Source organism: Bos grunniens, chromosome 16, assembly GCF_055505025.1.
Source record: "Bos grunniens cultivar Pamir isolate PY7600 chromosome 16, Bosgru_T2T1.0, whole genome shotgun sequence".
NCBI classification, from domain to species: domain Eukaryota; kingdom Metazoa; phylum Chordata; class Mammalia; order Artiodactyla; family Bovidae; genus Bos; species Bos grunniens.
The window spans coordinates 70,586,263-70,602,271 of NC_141180.1; the positions used below are offsets into that span (position 1 = coordinate 70,586,263).

The 16,009-nt window shown below is 36.2% G+C and overlaps 1 long non-coding RNA gene across 3 annotated transcripts in view; it reads left to right on the top strand.

Moving 5' to 3' along the window:
* Nucleotides 1-5,392: 5,392 nt before the first annotated feature.
* LOC147356981 (uncharacterized) overlaps nt 5,393-16,009 on the top strand; it is a 176,857-nt gene continuing 166,240 nt past the window's right edge. For 2 of the 3 annotated variants that reach the window (XR_015142842.1, XR_015142841.1), the window contains exon 1: nt 5,393-5,615. This is a non-coding gene — a long non-coding RNA (uncharacterized LOC147356981). The remainder of the gene's footprint in view (nt 5,616-16,009) is intronic. The other variant, XR_015142843.1, reaches the window with a different exon arrangement.

Genomic DNA, 16,009 nt, shown 5'->3' on the forward strand with positions numbered 1-16,009 from the left:
GATGTCATGAAGTCCGCTAGGCATGCAACAAAGCATAGAAGAAAAGGAAGATGGTAATTGTGAGACAAGTCGTCTTCTATATTTGTGATAAAACTGAAGTCAGAAAACATAATAATAGTGATACCAAAAAACACAAGTTAAATTTTGAGTGCTTTACTGATACATACCTATGTCTCAGATGTCACCATTCCAGAATACAACCGACAGTGGCCTCTACAACAAACAGATGCCCGCTCAGCAGTGCCTTATAATGCCATCGGACCCCTTGTCTGATCACTGTGACAACAGCACAAGGTGTAGGGGAGGATGTTAGCCTTCTTCACAGGTGGCAAGTGTCTCTGGAATAGGATTTATGAGACCAAGAGTTGGATGTACTTTTGTGCAGAGAGATTAATGTGGTTGTAACCACAGACTGCCCTGAAGTGTTAGACCTATTTGTGTTATTCTACTTCCAGCATAGGTAAATGGAAGTTTTAAAAGTTGACTTTAATAGCTTGAAAATAAGCATTTATGAATAAGAGTTTCAGTTTAGGGAAGGGAGTGCAATGGGTCACTTGTTTCAGAGGAACTTATAATAAATTAATAATAATAAAAATATGAATTTTAAAATTGACTAATAAATGTATTCACAAAATAATTTCACATGATAAGTTTTCTCTTTCCTCCAAAGAAGTATTTATTTATTATTACACACATATGAGAACTTCCCTGGTGGCTCAGATGGTAATGAATCCACCTGCAATGTGGGAGATCCACATTTGATCTTTGGGTTGGGAAGATGCCCTAGAGAAGGGCATGGCTGCTCACTCTAGTATTCTTACCTGGAGAATCCCAGGGAGAGAGGAGCCTGGTGGGCTACAGTCAAAGGGGATCACACAGAGTTTGACATAACTGATAGACTAAGCACACACACATATAAATTGAACAATTATTATAGCTCAGCCTCTAGACTGGGTTTACATCTTGGCTTTTCCATTAATCCTGGGGAAGCACTGACTGGATTTTCTTGACTTTCTTATCTATACGCACAGATCATAATAATTCTTTATTCTTGTGTGTGCAGGGAGGATTCATTGCATTAGTGCATGTAAGCCAGTAAGCCATTCTATAAAAGTTAGCAATTATTATAATTAACATTGCCATCACTATTAGCCTTTTGTAAAAATTGTAATGTCCTCAAAATGCTCAACACAGAATATTATGTAAATACAAAATGAAAGCCAAAAGTCTATATGCATATCTATCATATAATTTGAGTTATTTTAAACATGTGCCTGCATAGAAAAATAAACAATTGCTTTACCTTAGGTGAAGGGATCTAGTAGAATCAGTATAGACTAGACTAGTGTTTTGATGAAATTATTCTGCATGTGATCTAGAAAATGGATTAGTAGGGATCAAATGTGGAGGGAAAAAGACCCGGATAGAAGGAAATATATTAGTTAAGGTCATAGTTATTTAAAAATTGAATTAAGATCATGATGGTCATGGAAATAGAGACTGTCAGTCTGCGAGATTATTTTGGAAGTACAATGGATGGGTTCAGGGATACATTGCTGTGGAGCCTGAGGTAAAAAACCAGTCATTTTCTGGCCAGCAGGATTGTGGAGTGTCTGGATTACTTCTAAAGATATTGAAAATTGGAAGAAAGACAGGTTTCGTGGGAGGAAAAGTCATAAGAAAATTTGGAGCTTGCTGAAATGGACCTAACTTTGTACATTCAAAGGGTAGTTATAAGGAGTGTGTATGGTTTAGTGATGAGGGGTTTGGGCTAAAGATAAAATGTAGAAGTCCTTGGTTTAATCCAATGTGGCACAGTAGTAAAGAATCCACCTGCCAATGCAGGAGACATGAGAGACACAGGTTTGATCCCTGGGTTGGAAAGATCCCTTGGAGGAGGAAATGGCAACCTGTTCCAGTATTCTTGCCTGGAAAATTCCATGGACAGAGGAGATGATGGGTTACAGTCCATGGGGTTGCAATGAGTCAGACACAACTAAAGTGACTTAGCATGGCGCATCACAGACTGTAGGCTGCTGGCTCCTTTGTCTATGTGATTTCCCGGGCAAGAATACTTCAGTGGGTTGCCGTTTCCTCCTCCAGGGGATCTTCCCAACCCAGGGATGAAACCCACATCTCCTGTGGATCCTGCATTGGCAGGTGGACTCTTTGCCACTGAGCTACTTGGGAAGCCTGGCAGGGGTTGATAAGGCCATCATATCCTTGGTGACTTGAAAATTCTGGCTCCTTCCCAAGATTATATCACCATGTGAACACATGGCTTTTAGTGTCAGTGTGGCAGGAAAGAGAGAAACTGAGGAGGCCCACGGCCCTTAACTACCTGAAACCCAAAGTGACATATCCCAGAAAAAATAGTCCACTGGCCAGAACCAATGAATGATGCTCAACCCACCTGCAAAAAAGGGTTGGCTGCACAAAGCGTCACCAGATGCTTAGTGAGCATTGTTATTGCCTCAACTTGTCTTCCTACTTTTATATTCACCCCCAACTTCTGGTTAATACTTTTAACAAGTTTCGTTAGCATTATGGAATTCACATTTAAGTTTTTGGACTTTTGGAATGATTGGCTTTGCTAGCATATTTAGGCATATTTTAATTGGTTGCATGTTTTCTTAACATTGTTAAAATTACTTTCAATACTTATTTAATTAGTGACAAAAATATTGAATGAGTCTTGAGTTTAAATTCCTTATTTAACATGTATCCCCTACATAATATATTAAACTACTATATAGTTTAATACAGGTCTTCTTGGCTATATGAAAAATGCAACAGAAATCTCTTCTATTTTTAAAAGTATTATATAGACTTAAGCATAAGAAAATATTTTAATCTACATATTGCAATACCTATATTTCAAGAAAAACATTATTAACAGATTATTAGGACCATGAATGCCTGATAATCTCTTTTTAAAATTCTAAACATTATGATTTTTTGCCTCCCTGGAATTGTATTTACAGGATTAGGCTTCTTCTGGTAAATCCTACTTAGTAATACATTTGCTTCTTTAATATGAATATATACCATTAAAATATTCTATTAACTTTAATAAGCTTGTTGAAGTAAAATTTTCAGTACTCTTGTAAGCTGTATGAGAAAAACATATAAGGAAAATATTCCTCTTGCATTTATACAATTATTAATGCAAGCTTTCAATTAATCTGTAATATTTGTGGTGGGAAATACTAATGACTAAACAAACCAACAAATGAGAATGTACAACTTACTTGTTTAAATAAATGAAATCTATTCTTGAATAAAAAGACATTTTAGAAAGAGCTCTTAAAAGTTAGCCTTTCTGCCCTTTCTTTTTGTCTCTCACACATGCTACAAACCTTTCTTCAACATCTATTAAATGTTGGGTTCTCTGTTGAGCTCTAGGTTCACACATACACACACACACACACAAACACACACATACATACATGATATAATCTCTGCCCCTAATCATGTAACAGTCTAAGAGGAAAATTTAGACTTGGTCACAGAGATACTAATTTAAAGCCATTACAAATTCTGCACCAGAGATACAGAGAGCCCATTAGAGTTAGTGCTTAAGAGACCCAAAATGATAAATGATGAATCACATTTTCTTTATGACTTGATTGCAATTTAAAGTTGCATTTTCACTTTTCTGCATTCAATGTCTTTATGAACTTTTCCATCACTTCAAAGAACTTGAAGTTTCGGGGCAATTCCAGAGACACTTTGAAATTCCTCCCATGCACTCTGCTTTTATTGCAAGTGTCTGTCAGTAGGTGATTAATGATTGTTCATTAAGTATAGTTACTCTGGCCAGACTTTTCATGCATAAATAAGAAAGGAGGAAATAGGAATATTACTATTTAAAATGCTCACTGGTTCCTTTTTATAAATTAAAACATATATTTTATATGTGACACAACTTATTTAGTGTTGTTTCTACATATAATATGTAAAAAGTGTACTATAAATGTTTAAAAAAGTAGCAAATAATTCTTAGAACAAATCATATATCTTGTTACTAATTTATACTGGGATCCATTGTTTCTAGAACTATTCAGATGCTTGTCTGTTGAATCTTTAGGCTTCCCAAGAATACATTTTATTTTTTTGCTTTTTAAATAATTAGTTTATCATTCAAGTTTCATTTTTAAAAACATTTTAGAAGTAATGTACTTATTGCGAGGCTTCCCCTGAGGCTCAGCTGTAAAAAATCTTCTTGCAATGCAGGAGACTCAGGAGATGCACTTTCAATCCCTGGGTCAGGAAGATCCCCTAGTGGGGAATGGCAATCCACTCCAGCATTCTGGCCTGGAGAATTCCATGGACGAGGAGCCTAACGGGCTACAGTCCATGGGGTTACAAAGAATTGGACACCACCAAAGCCAAAGCAACTGAGCACGCATGCACGTACATGTTGTTGTTATTCACTAGCTCAGTCGTGCCTGACTCTTTGTGACCCCATGGACTGCAGCATGCCAGACTTCCCTGTCCTTCACCATCTCCTGGAACTTTCTCAAGCTCATGTCCATTGAGTCAGTGATGCCATCCAACCATCTCATCCTCTGTTGTCCCCTTCTCCTGCCTTCAATCTTTCCCAGCATCAGGGTCTTTTTCAATGAGTCCGCTGTTTGCATCAGGTGGCCAAAATATTGGAGCTTCAGCTTCAGCATCAGTCCTTCCAATGAATTTTCAGGGTTGATTGTAGGACACTGCATATCCTTTCTCTTTGAATCTCTTTATTATTCACTATTTATATTCTTTCAGGAAATATGATCTTAATACTGGTTAAATGTTACTCTCCTCTAAGTTGCCTACTTAAGGATAGTTCAAGTTAGTTTGTGCCCCATTACCTCTTAAATCTCTCAACTTTTCCCATTTCCTTAACTTTTTCAGTGGGCTGAATCAGTAGACTTCAACCTTTGGTTTGCTGTGTGTTAAAATTCTGTAGGATTCTTGTTAAAATCCAGAATACTGGAACCTGTCTTCCAAGTTCTTTTTCCTTAAAGCTGGGTGTGATCCTAAGAACAGGACACACTACTGCTGATTTTTGATGCAGGTGACTTGCATGATACAGACCATACTTTAAGAAAACTGTAAAAAGCTAAGAATAGTCATGTGTATTGCATTTATTATTAAGCTAGCAATTTAAATATCATTATTTTAAAATTCACCTTAAGTACTAAAACTGTAGTAGACAAAATAGCAGCTTTCTCACAGATGCCCACATTTGATTCCCTTGTGACTAGTTAGTTAATATACAAAGGGTGAGTTAAGGCTGCTAACCACCTGGCTTTAAAATAAACAGATTAGCCCAGATTACCCAGGTGGATACAATGTACCATGAAAGCCCTTAAAAGTAGCAGAAGGAGAAGGGATTGAAGTGGCAGAAGGAATCACAACAGTAGAAGGGTAGTCGGAAGGGCACAACAGGGTAGGCTTGGAAGATGGAAGAAGGGAGCCTGAGTCAAAGAAGGTGGGTGGCCTTTAAAAGCTGGAAAAGGCAAGGAAAGAGATCCTCCCCTAGAACCTCTGGCAGAGACACAGCTCTGTCAGCATCTTGATTTTGGTCCCATGAGACATATGTCAGACTTCCACAGATGTAGAAGGTAAGAAGTTTGTGTTATTTTAGGTCCCTAAATTTGTGGCAATGTGTCCCAGTAGTGATAGAAAGGGCTTCTCTGGTGGCTTAGGGGTAAAGAATCTGCATGCCAGTGCAGGAGACCCAGCAAGAGCTGTGGGTTCGATCCCTGGGTCGGGAAGATTCCCTGGAGGAGGAAATGGCAGCCCACTCTAGTATTCTTGCCTGGAGAATCCCATGGACAGAGGAGCCTGGCAGGTTACAGTCCATAGGGATCATAGAGAATCAGACATGACTTAGTGACTAAGCACACATAGTGACAGAAAACTAATGCAAATACCTGGCAAAACTTTTTGAAAAATCACTACCCACGAAAATCAGGTCTCCTTTCCAATACTTTACTTTTCCAGCTCTGCTTCTAGAGTGACTCGTTTTTAATCAGTTTTCTCTTTAGTGTCACTGGTGTTCATTTTCAAAGTTGTAAATATTATTCTTATGCTTCTATTTTCTGATTTTCTTAAGTGAGGCAACATCAACCTCTGGCTAAAAATGGTGAGGATTAAAAGATATACACTTGCCTCCAGCTCCCATTATCTCTTCGGAGAAACAAAAAAACTTTATAATTCATTCTTTGTTTGTGAATGGGCTTCCCAGGCTGGTAAAGAACCAGCCTGCCAGTGCAGGAGATGTAAGACATACAAATTCGATCCCTGGATGGAGAAGATCCCCTGGAGGAGGGCATGGCCTCCAGTATTCTTGCCTGGACAGAGGAGCCTGGCAGGCTACAGTCCATAGGGTCACAGAGAGTCGGACACGACTGAAGCGACTTAGCACACGAGCATGCATGCATGTATGACAAAAAATAGCACAAAGTGTCAGAGAGTAAATGGAAATAGTGTTTTGTAAGGTACTTATATTTCAAATTAGTGGGTAAAAATTAACTCTAAAAAAAAGTTAACTCTAAAGTAGACTAAATTAGGAATGAAAATCCTAACACCTCATAGGGAAAAATGATGGAAAAGGGGTAGCTAAATTTCCTACAGAAGGAATAGAGTAATAAAGAATATTTCTTTAAAACAGTGAAGGCAGGAGAGGAGTTACACAGAAAGAAAAAAAAAAAAAGTAGTGAGTCAAGTATAAAGAAAATAGTGAAAAGATGTTTAACTGAACTCCAAACCTATCCATAGTTATTCCAGTAACTATGAATGGGTAAGTGAAGTTTTCAGATATTCCAAACATAGACAATTTTATTATACAATATAATATCACACCGACCACTTCTCAAAAGCTTTAAACTTTGGTAATCTGTCAAAATCGAGTGGTGGCTAGAAGTTGCCAACAATTTTAACATTTTCTTTAAAAGCTTGAATTGTATCATTGGCTACATGTGTAGCCAAATCCCTTAAAGTAACAAGTTCAATTCATTCATTTTTAAAGAAAATATATACCAAATTCCCAGGCCAGAAACACCATAGTTTGTTTGGCTATCATGTATTCTTCCATGCAAAACTGGTATTCCATAATGAAGCAGCTGGTCTTTTTTTTTTTTTTAATTTTTATTTTATTTTTAAACTTTACAAATTGTATTAGTTTTGCCAAATATCAAAATGAATCCACCACAGGTATACATGTGTTCCCCATCCTGAACCCTCCTCCCTCCTCCCTCCCCATACCATCCTTCTGGGTCATCCCAATGCACTAGCCCCAAGCATCCAGTATCGTGCATCAAACCCGGACTGGCAACGTGTTTCATACATGATATTATACATGTTTCAATGCCATTCTCCCAAATCATCCCACCCTCGCCCTCTGCAACAGAGTCCATAAGACTGTTCTATACATCAGTGTCTCTTTTGCTGTCTCGTACACAGGGTTATTGTTACCATCTTTCTAAATTCCATATATATGTGTTAGTATACTGTATTGGTGTTTTTCTTTCTGGCTTACTTCACTCTGTATAATAGGCTCCAGTTTCATCCACCTCATTAGAACTGATTCAAATGTATTCTTTTTCATGGCTGAGTAATACTCCATTGTGTATATGTACCACTGCTTTCTTATCCATTCATCTGCTGATGGACATCTAGGTTGCTTCCATGTCCTGGCTATTATAAACAGTGCTGCGATGAACATTGGGGTACACGTGTCTCTTTCCCTTCTGGTTTCCTCAGTGTGTATGCCCAGCAGTGGGATTGCTGGATCATAACTATTTCCAGTTTTTTAAGGAATCTCCACACTGTTCTCCATAGTGGCTGTACTAGTTTGCATTCCCACCAACAGTGTAAGAGGGTTCCCTTTTCTCCACACCCTCTCCAGCATTTATTGCTTGTAGACTTTTGGATCGCAGCCATTCTGACTGGTGTGAAATGGTACCTCATAGTGGTTTTGATTTGCATTTCTCTGATAATGAATGATGTTGAGCATCTTTTCATGTGTTTGTTAGCCATCTGTATGTCTTCTTTGGAGAAATGTCTATTTAGTTCTTTGGCCCATTTTTTGATTGGGTCATTTATTTTTCTGGAGTTGAGCTGTAGGAGTTGCTTGTATATTTTTGAGATTAGTTGTTTGTCAGTTGCTTCATTTGCTATTATTTTCTCCCATTCTGATGGCTGCCCTTTCACCTTGCTAATAGTCTCCTTTGATGTGCAGAAGCTTTTAAGTTTAATTAGGTCCCATTTGTTTATTTTTGCTTTTATTTCCAATATTCTGGGAGGTGGGTCATAGAGGATCCTGCTGTGATGTATGTTGGAGAGTGTTTTGCCTATGTTCTCCTCTAAGAGTTTTATAGTTTCTGGTCTTAGTTTAGATCTTTAATCCATTTTGAGCTTATTTTTGTGTATGGTGTTAGAAAGTGTTCTAGTTTCATTCTTTTACAAGTGGTTGACCAGTTTTCCCAGCACCACTTGTTAAAGAGATTGTCTTTAATCCATTGTATATTTTTGCCTCCTTTGTCAAAGATAAGGTATCCATATGTGCATGGATTTATTTCTGGGCTTTCTATTTTGTTCCATTGATTTATATTTCTGTCTTTGTGCCAGTACCATACTGTCTTGATGACTGTGGCTTTGTAGTAGAGCCTGAAGTCAGGCAGGTTGATTCCTCCAGTTCCATTCTTCTTTCTCAAGATAGCTTTGGCTATTCGAGGTTTTTTGTATTTCCATACAAATTGTGAAATTATTTGTTCTAGCTCTGTGAAGAATACCATTGGTAGCTTGATAGGGATTGCATTGAATCTATAAATTGCTTTGGGTAGTATACTCATTTTCACTATATTGATTCTTCCAATCCATGAATATGGTATATTTCTCCATCTATTAGTGTCCTCTTTGATTTCTTTCACCAGTGTTTTATAGTTTTCTATGTATAGGTCTTTAGTTTCTCTAGGTAAATATATTCCTAAGTATTTTATTCTTTCTGTTGCAATGGTGAATGGAATTGTTTCCTTAATATCTCTGTTTTCTCATTATTAGTGTATAGGAATGCAAGGGATTTCTGTGTGTTGATTTTGTATCCTGCAACTTTACTATAATCATTGATTAGTTCTAGTAATTTTCTGGAAGCAGCTGGTCTTTATGCTTCATTGAAATGTACAAATGTGTCTTCTTAGGACAATCATCTTCTATGTGCATCAGAAGAGCTTTATACCTATTCACACTTCATCAGATATTTTATTAAGAAGATGCATATTCAGAGGTTGAGATTCAGTGTCTACCAATTTTATTGCTTAATCAAGGATGGATTTGAATATATTTGGCTTTTTCTTCTGCACATTTGTGAGAGTGGAAAATGCAGTAATTAATTCCAGAGTTTAGTGCTATTTTCTTGATTCATGATGTACCAACAGTTTTACTACCATATCTTTTGAATCACTAGTGGAAATATCACCATGGTGAAAAAGATCACTTTTTCTTGTTATTAATAATATTGTTAATAGCATGATTTTGATTTCACCAAGTCTTAAAGGTATCCTGTGTCTTGACTGTATTTTGAGAATTACTGGATTAAATACTAGTATTGTACTAATCATAAAATGTCCAATCTTCATAATTATGTTGTAGTTATATCATGCATTATCCTTGAGTGTAGAGAGTACACAATAAATTACTTAGGGTATACTATATCACAGTCTCAGCAATTTTATAATATTTACATGCATATGTAAGTATGTACATACAAACATATAAAATATATATGTATGTGTGTCAAAAATCCAGAAAAAGAAAAAGGTAGACCATTAGATTAATAAAACAATTACTCAGGGTTTATTTGTTATGTGTGTGCACATAAAAACAGTTTGCTATCTGGCAGCTCTAAACCAACAGTGAAATGCAACTCAGAGGTAGATTATTATAGAACAACTTATACAGTGAAAACCCAAGGCTTTTTATTCTTATAATGATAGATTATAAAATAGAATTTTCATAATGATAGGGAATCAGTTAAAAATGTTGCCGAATGCCAATTTAGAGAAGAGCTTAAGTTTTATTTATGATTTTTAGACACATTTATAAGAAGCAACCCTAGTTTGACTTATTTTGCAGAATAAGGTAATTAACTTTTGCTTATGTGGTATAACTGGTTTTGCCTGCTCAGGGAATTTTCATGTCTGGTCTTCACTTTGTATTTAATTATAACATGTAATATAAATGAACTATATATGTGTATGTGTATAATATGTAAAGTGTATGTGCACTTATATACATATTTCATATTTCTACAGTGAAAAAACTGGGCAAAATATAAGTCTGGTTAAAGGGTATATAGGAGTTCCTTGTACCATTCTTATGCTTAAGACTTGAGATTATATCACAATTAAAAATGGACATCAGGGGTGGTGCTATAGCAAAGTGCCAGATTGTCATATCAGACACACCAGAATGAGAAATGAAACCAATTCTAAGCATTTTAATAATATTATGTGTATAAGTAAATATGCAGCAGAGGGAAAATACAAAGCAGTCCAAGATTTCAATGCTACCTCCCAGGTCCTTTCTTGCCTTGTGTAAATGGTTTCTGACCCAGATTCAACATCTTAAATTGCTGAGTGAGACAAGTGGTCCTTCTTTACATAAAAGGAATCTGTCTCAGTCATAATGCGTCCCTGGTAGCTCAGATGGTTAAGAATGCCCCCTGCAATGCAGGGGACATGAGCTTGATACCTGGGTTGGGAAGATCGCCTGGGGAAGGGAATATCATCTCAAGCCAGTATTCTTGCCTGGAGAATTCCATGGACAGAGGAGCCCAGTGGGCTACAGTCCATGGGGTTGCCAAGAGTTGGACACGACTGAGCAATTAACACTTTCACTTTCTCTACAACTCAGTCGTAAGACCCTTCCAATTTTTACTCCAACAATTACATCACTTACATGAAAATTTTAAGGAGCCATGCCCCTTAAATCCATAGACACTGGGTTAGTTTAACATAATCTAACTTAGACCAGATAAGGACTATCCACTAGTAAATAACTTTATATATTTTCCAGGAGAGGTATAATAAGCACTTATAAGGGGATTTGACTAGATCATCTTTGTTACTTTGACTGGCTGTCCCTGATAAAGGGTGAGAATGGATTGCAGGACAACTAATAATCATTTTGTTCCCAACTGGAAGGCACATATGTGTATGTGGGCTCAGTCCTGTCTAACTGTTTGCAACCCCAAGGACTGTAGCCCACCAGGCTCCTCTGTTCATGGGATTTCCCAGGCAAGAAGACTGGAGTGGGAAGGCAAATGGGGGAGTGCTACCTTATTTTTAACAATAAGTAATTCTATATTAATGAAACTAAAACAATTAGAGATACTCATGGAAAATTTCTTAATTGATTTTATGATGTGGTACTTTATATGAAACCAGAATTTAACAAAAGCTTCACATACACACAAAGGCTAAACATATGTGTATATAAACACATATGTTTAAGTGAATATGTGTGTTTATTCAGCATTTTGACTCACATAAGCATTGATTACTTTTATTTTTCTTGGGAAATATAAAGGAAATTATCAGCCTGTATACAGAGTTTTCCTACAGAGTATTTATAAGTAGATCTTGCTTCTTAAAAAAAAAAAAGTAATTATGAATGATTTTAACTACATTTTAGGTTTAAGTATGAACACAATTGTGTTTTAAATGTTGATGTTCATAAGGATTGTATTGTCCCTGATAATTTTGAATAGTTTATTAAAATAAATTTAGGAACTTATACCAAAAAAATGAAACTCCTATATTTTTAAGTAGACCATAAGAAAAATAAGTTCATAAGAAATAAATCCACTTCTCTGAGTCAAAAATTCTTTCAAGAAGCTGATCCCTGTATCAAATGCTGCAGTGCAGTTAGGGTGAGAACTAAGAATGACCATTGAATTAGGCAATGTATTGCTGACCTAGACAAAACAGAATTAGCCATCCATGGGAGAGAAAGCACAGATTTCTGTGTGTCTGGGGGTGAATAGATCAGAGAAATGCAAAAGTTTTAATAAAGGCCATCAGTGTTTTGCTATAAAGACAATCAGATTAGTAAATGGAAAATCACATGGATTTGTAGAATTTTATTTAAAATGGGAGATGGTATACTGTATTTCTATTCTGATAGGAAGGTTCCAGTAGAAAAGAATTTCATAATGTAGGAAAGAGTAGGATAAGTTGGAGGATCATAATCTTTGAGTAGATCAAGGAATACAATCCAGTAGAGGAAAGAAGAAACGTGAGCAGCAGAAAGAATCCATCCACTGTTATTGGCAGGAAGACAGAATATGGGTGCAGGACTTTTATGGAAATATTTTATGATAAAATGATACTGAGAATGCCTACTGAAAAACAATGAAAAGCTTGTGTTTTGTTTTCCAGTGAAATAGAAACCAATTTTGTGTTGCTCATTGCAGTTTTATTCATAAAATCAAAACAAAACAAAAAAACTGGACATAGTCCAGAAAACTAGAGAAATAAACTGTGAAGCAATGGAATAATACTCAGCAATAAAAAGAAAACAATTACTGATAAATGCAACCATGTAGGGGAACTAAGATTTTTGACTGAGGATTATGACTGGGAATCTTGAGGTTTTAAGAGAAGGTGTGACTAAACTAAGCATAAGAGAAAAATACTCAGCAAAGTGTAGGATAGTCAGGTAGGATTCTGGCCAGCAGTAGGTTTGTGTATTGAGAACAACGGAGATGAGTCAGCATGGTTGGCATGTCTCAGTTGCTGAAGGACAGCAACCTTGCCTAACTCATCTCTATATATTCAGGATCTATCATGGAACCAGACATACAGCAAACATTTTCTTGGAATGAATTAACTATATTTATCATATTGATAGGGCTTCCCTGGTGGCTCAGACAGTAAAGAATCTGCCTGCAATGCAGGAGACCTGGGTTCACTCCCTGGGCTGGGAAGATCCTCTGGAGGAGGGCATGTCAACCCAACTGCAGTATTCTTGCCTGGAGAATCCCCATGAACAGAGGAGCCTGGCAGGCTACAGTCCATGGGATCACAAAGAGTTGGACATGACTGAGTGACTAAACACAGCACAGTACATATCATTTTGACAAATGCTAATAAAATATGCATTCTAATTAAAAGAGATGAAATATTCAAGCAAACTAAAAATAGAATAAAATCCCCTCAATATTATGAAGAGTATTTATTCAAAGAAAAGAGCAAACAATCTTCTAAAATGCTAGAAGCTGTATTTTTTAAGTGTGACTCTCAGGAAAACCACCCCATCAAGAGGTGAAGTCTTTTCTTCTCTTGAATATGTATGAGCTTTTGATTGGTCAGCAAATAGAGTACTTTGGAAATTATGCATTCTAACTTTCATGGCTAGGTTGTAAAAGGTAATAAAGTTTCTGCCTTGCTCTCTGGAATATTTGCTCTTGAAGCCTTTGGGTGTCAAGTAAGCAAACTAAATGCTCTGAGCATAGGATGCCTTAGAGGAAGCCCAAACCAGCCTTTGCAGAGACAACAAGGAGAAGCCATAGGAAAAGAAAGCTATACCTGGTCAGCCACCATCCAAATGATCCCCCCATCACCCACCACTACTGTAGCTTCTGTTGGCCAATATCTGACTACAGCCATATTGGAGACCCCAAGCAAGAAACACCTAGCCAAGGACTTTTTGAATTCCCACCCAACAGATTATGAAAAGTAAATGATTTTTTAAACCACTGATTTGGGTGGAGAATTGTTAACAGAGCAATAAATAAACAGAATAAAATAATGTAGTCAGAAATGAAAGTATTTTATTTCTTATTTTTTAGTACATCTCAAGTTTTTTCAGTTTGTATTTTATTATGGAGTAAAGTTGATTAACAATGTTTAGTTTGAGGTATACAGCAAAGTGATTCAGTTAGACATTTACAAGTATCTATTCTTTTTGGAATTATGCTCCCATTTAGGTTACTACAGAATGTTGAGCAGAGTTGCCTGTGCTATACAGTAACTCACTGTTGGTTTTCTATTTTAAGTATAAGAGTACGTACTTGTCAAACTGAAACTCCTAATCTACCCTTCCTTCTTACCCTTTCTACCTGGTAACCGTAAATTCATTCTCTAAGTCTGTGAGTCATTGTGTTTTGTAAATTAGTTAATGTGTATATTATTTTTAGATACAAGTCATATCAAATATTATGTCTTTCTGTCTGACTTACATCTCCAGGTCCACCCATGCTGCTACAAATGATAATCTTTTAAAACTTAGTGGATACTGTTCTCTCATTTAAAAATCAGAAAAAATGTGTGTGTGTGTGTGTGTAGAGAGAGGGAAGATATGAACTTAAACTTACTGCTTTCAAAATTTGTTACATTATGACCTAGAAGGTAATAAAAAAAAAAAAGCAAAAGAAAATAAAAATATCAATAAAAAGTATTTTGACCTGATAAAAGAAACTAGGTAAATGCATATAAATCAGTTTTATTTTTCATAACTTAAAAATCCCATGACTAAATACAACAAGAAAATAATTTTTTAAAATAATACAATTAACAGTATTTAGAAATAAATTAACAGGTACCTAGGAATTGTATTGAAGAAATGTTAATGTATAAATGAGACATAAAATAAGACCTGACTCAATGGAAAAATTATGTTTTTCTAAACTTGAAGCTCTGAGATTCTGAATATTTCATTCTTAACACACTAATAGGTCAAAGTTAAGGTAATTTTTCAATGTAAACCAGTAAAGTGATGATAAATTTCATTAGGGTAAATAAACAGCAAAATACAAAATTTCTCTGTATTACCAGAACGGGCAAATTTAATTCAGATGGCCATTATATCTACTACTGTGGGTAAGAATCCATAAAAAGAAATGGAGTAGGTATTATAGTCAAGAAAAGAGTCTGAAATGCAGTATTTGGGTGCAATCTCAAAATTGACAGAATGATCTTTGTGGTTTCCAAGACAAACCATTCAATCACAGTAATCCAGGTCTATGCCCCAACCACGAATGCAAAAAAAGATGAAGTTGAATGGTTCTATGAAGACCTACAAGACCTTCTAGAGCTAACATTAAAAAAAAAAAAAAAAATGTTCTTTTCATCATAGGGGACTGGAATGCAAAAGAAGGAAATCAAGAGATACCTGGAGTCACAGGCAAGTTTGGCCTTGGAGTACAAAATGAAGCAGGGCAAAGTCTAACAGAGTTTTGCCAAGAGATCGCATTGGTTATAGCAAATACCCTCTTCCAACAACATAAGACAACTCCACACATGAACATCACCAGATGGTCAATACTGAAATCAGATTGACTATATTCTTCGCAGCCAGAGATAGAGAAACTATACAGTTAGCAAAAACAAGAGCAGGAGCTGACTGTGACTCAGATCATGAAACCCTTATTGCAAAATTCAGAATGAAATTGAAGAAAGTAGGGAAAACCACTAGACCATTCCGGTATAACCTAAATAAAATCCCCTGCTATTATACAGTGGAAGTGACAAATAGATTCAAGGGATTAGATCTGATAGAGTGTCTGAAGAACTATGGACAGAGGTTCATAACACTACACAGAAGGCAGAGATCAAAACCAGCCCCAAGAAAAAGAAATGCAAAAAGATAAAATGGCTGTCAGTGTGAGCCTTACAAATAGCTGAGAAAAGAAGTGAGAGACAAAGAGGAAAAGGGAAGATATAACTATCTGAATGCAGACTTCTAAAAAATAGCAAAGAGACATAAGAAAACCTTCCTAAGTGATCAATGTAAAGAAGTAGAGAAAAACAACAGAGTGGGAAAGACTAGAGGTCTCTTCAAGAAAATTAGAGCTACCAAGGGAACATTTCATGAAAGATAGGCACAATAAAGGACAGAAATGATATGGATCTAAAAACAGCACAGGATGTAAAGAAGAGGTGACAAGAATACACAGAACAATACAAAAAAGATCTTAATGACTGATATAATCAAACTGGTGTAATCACTAACC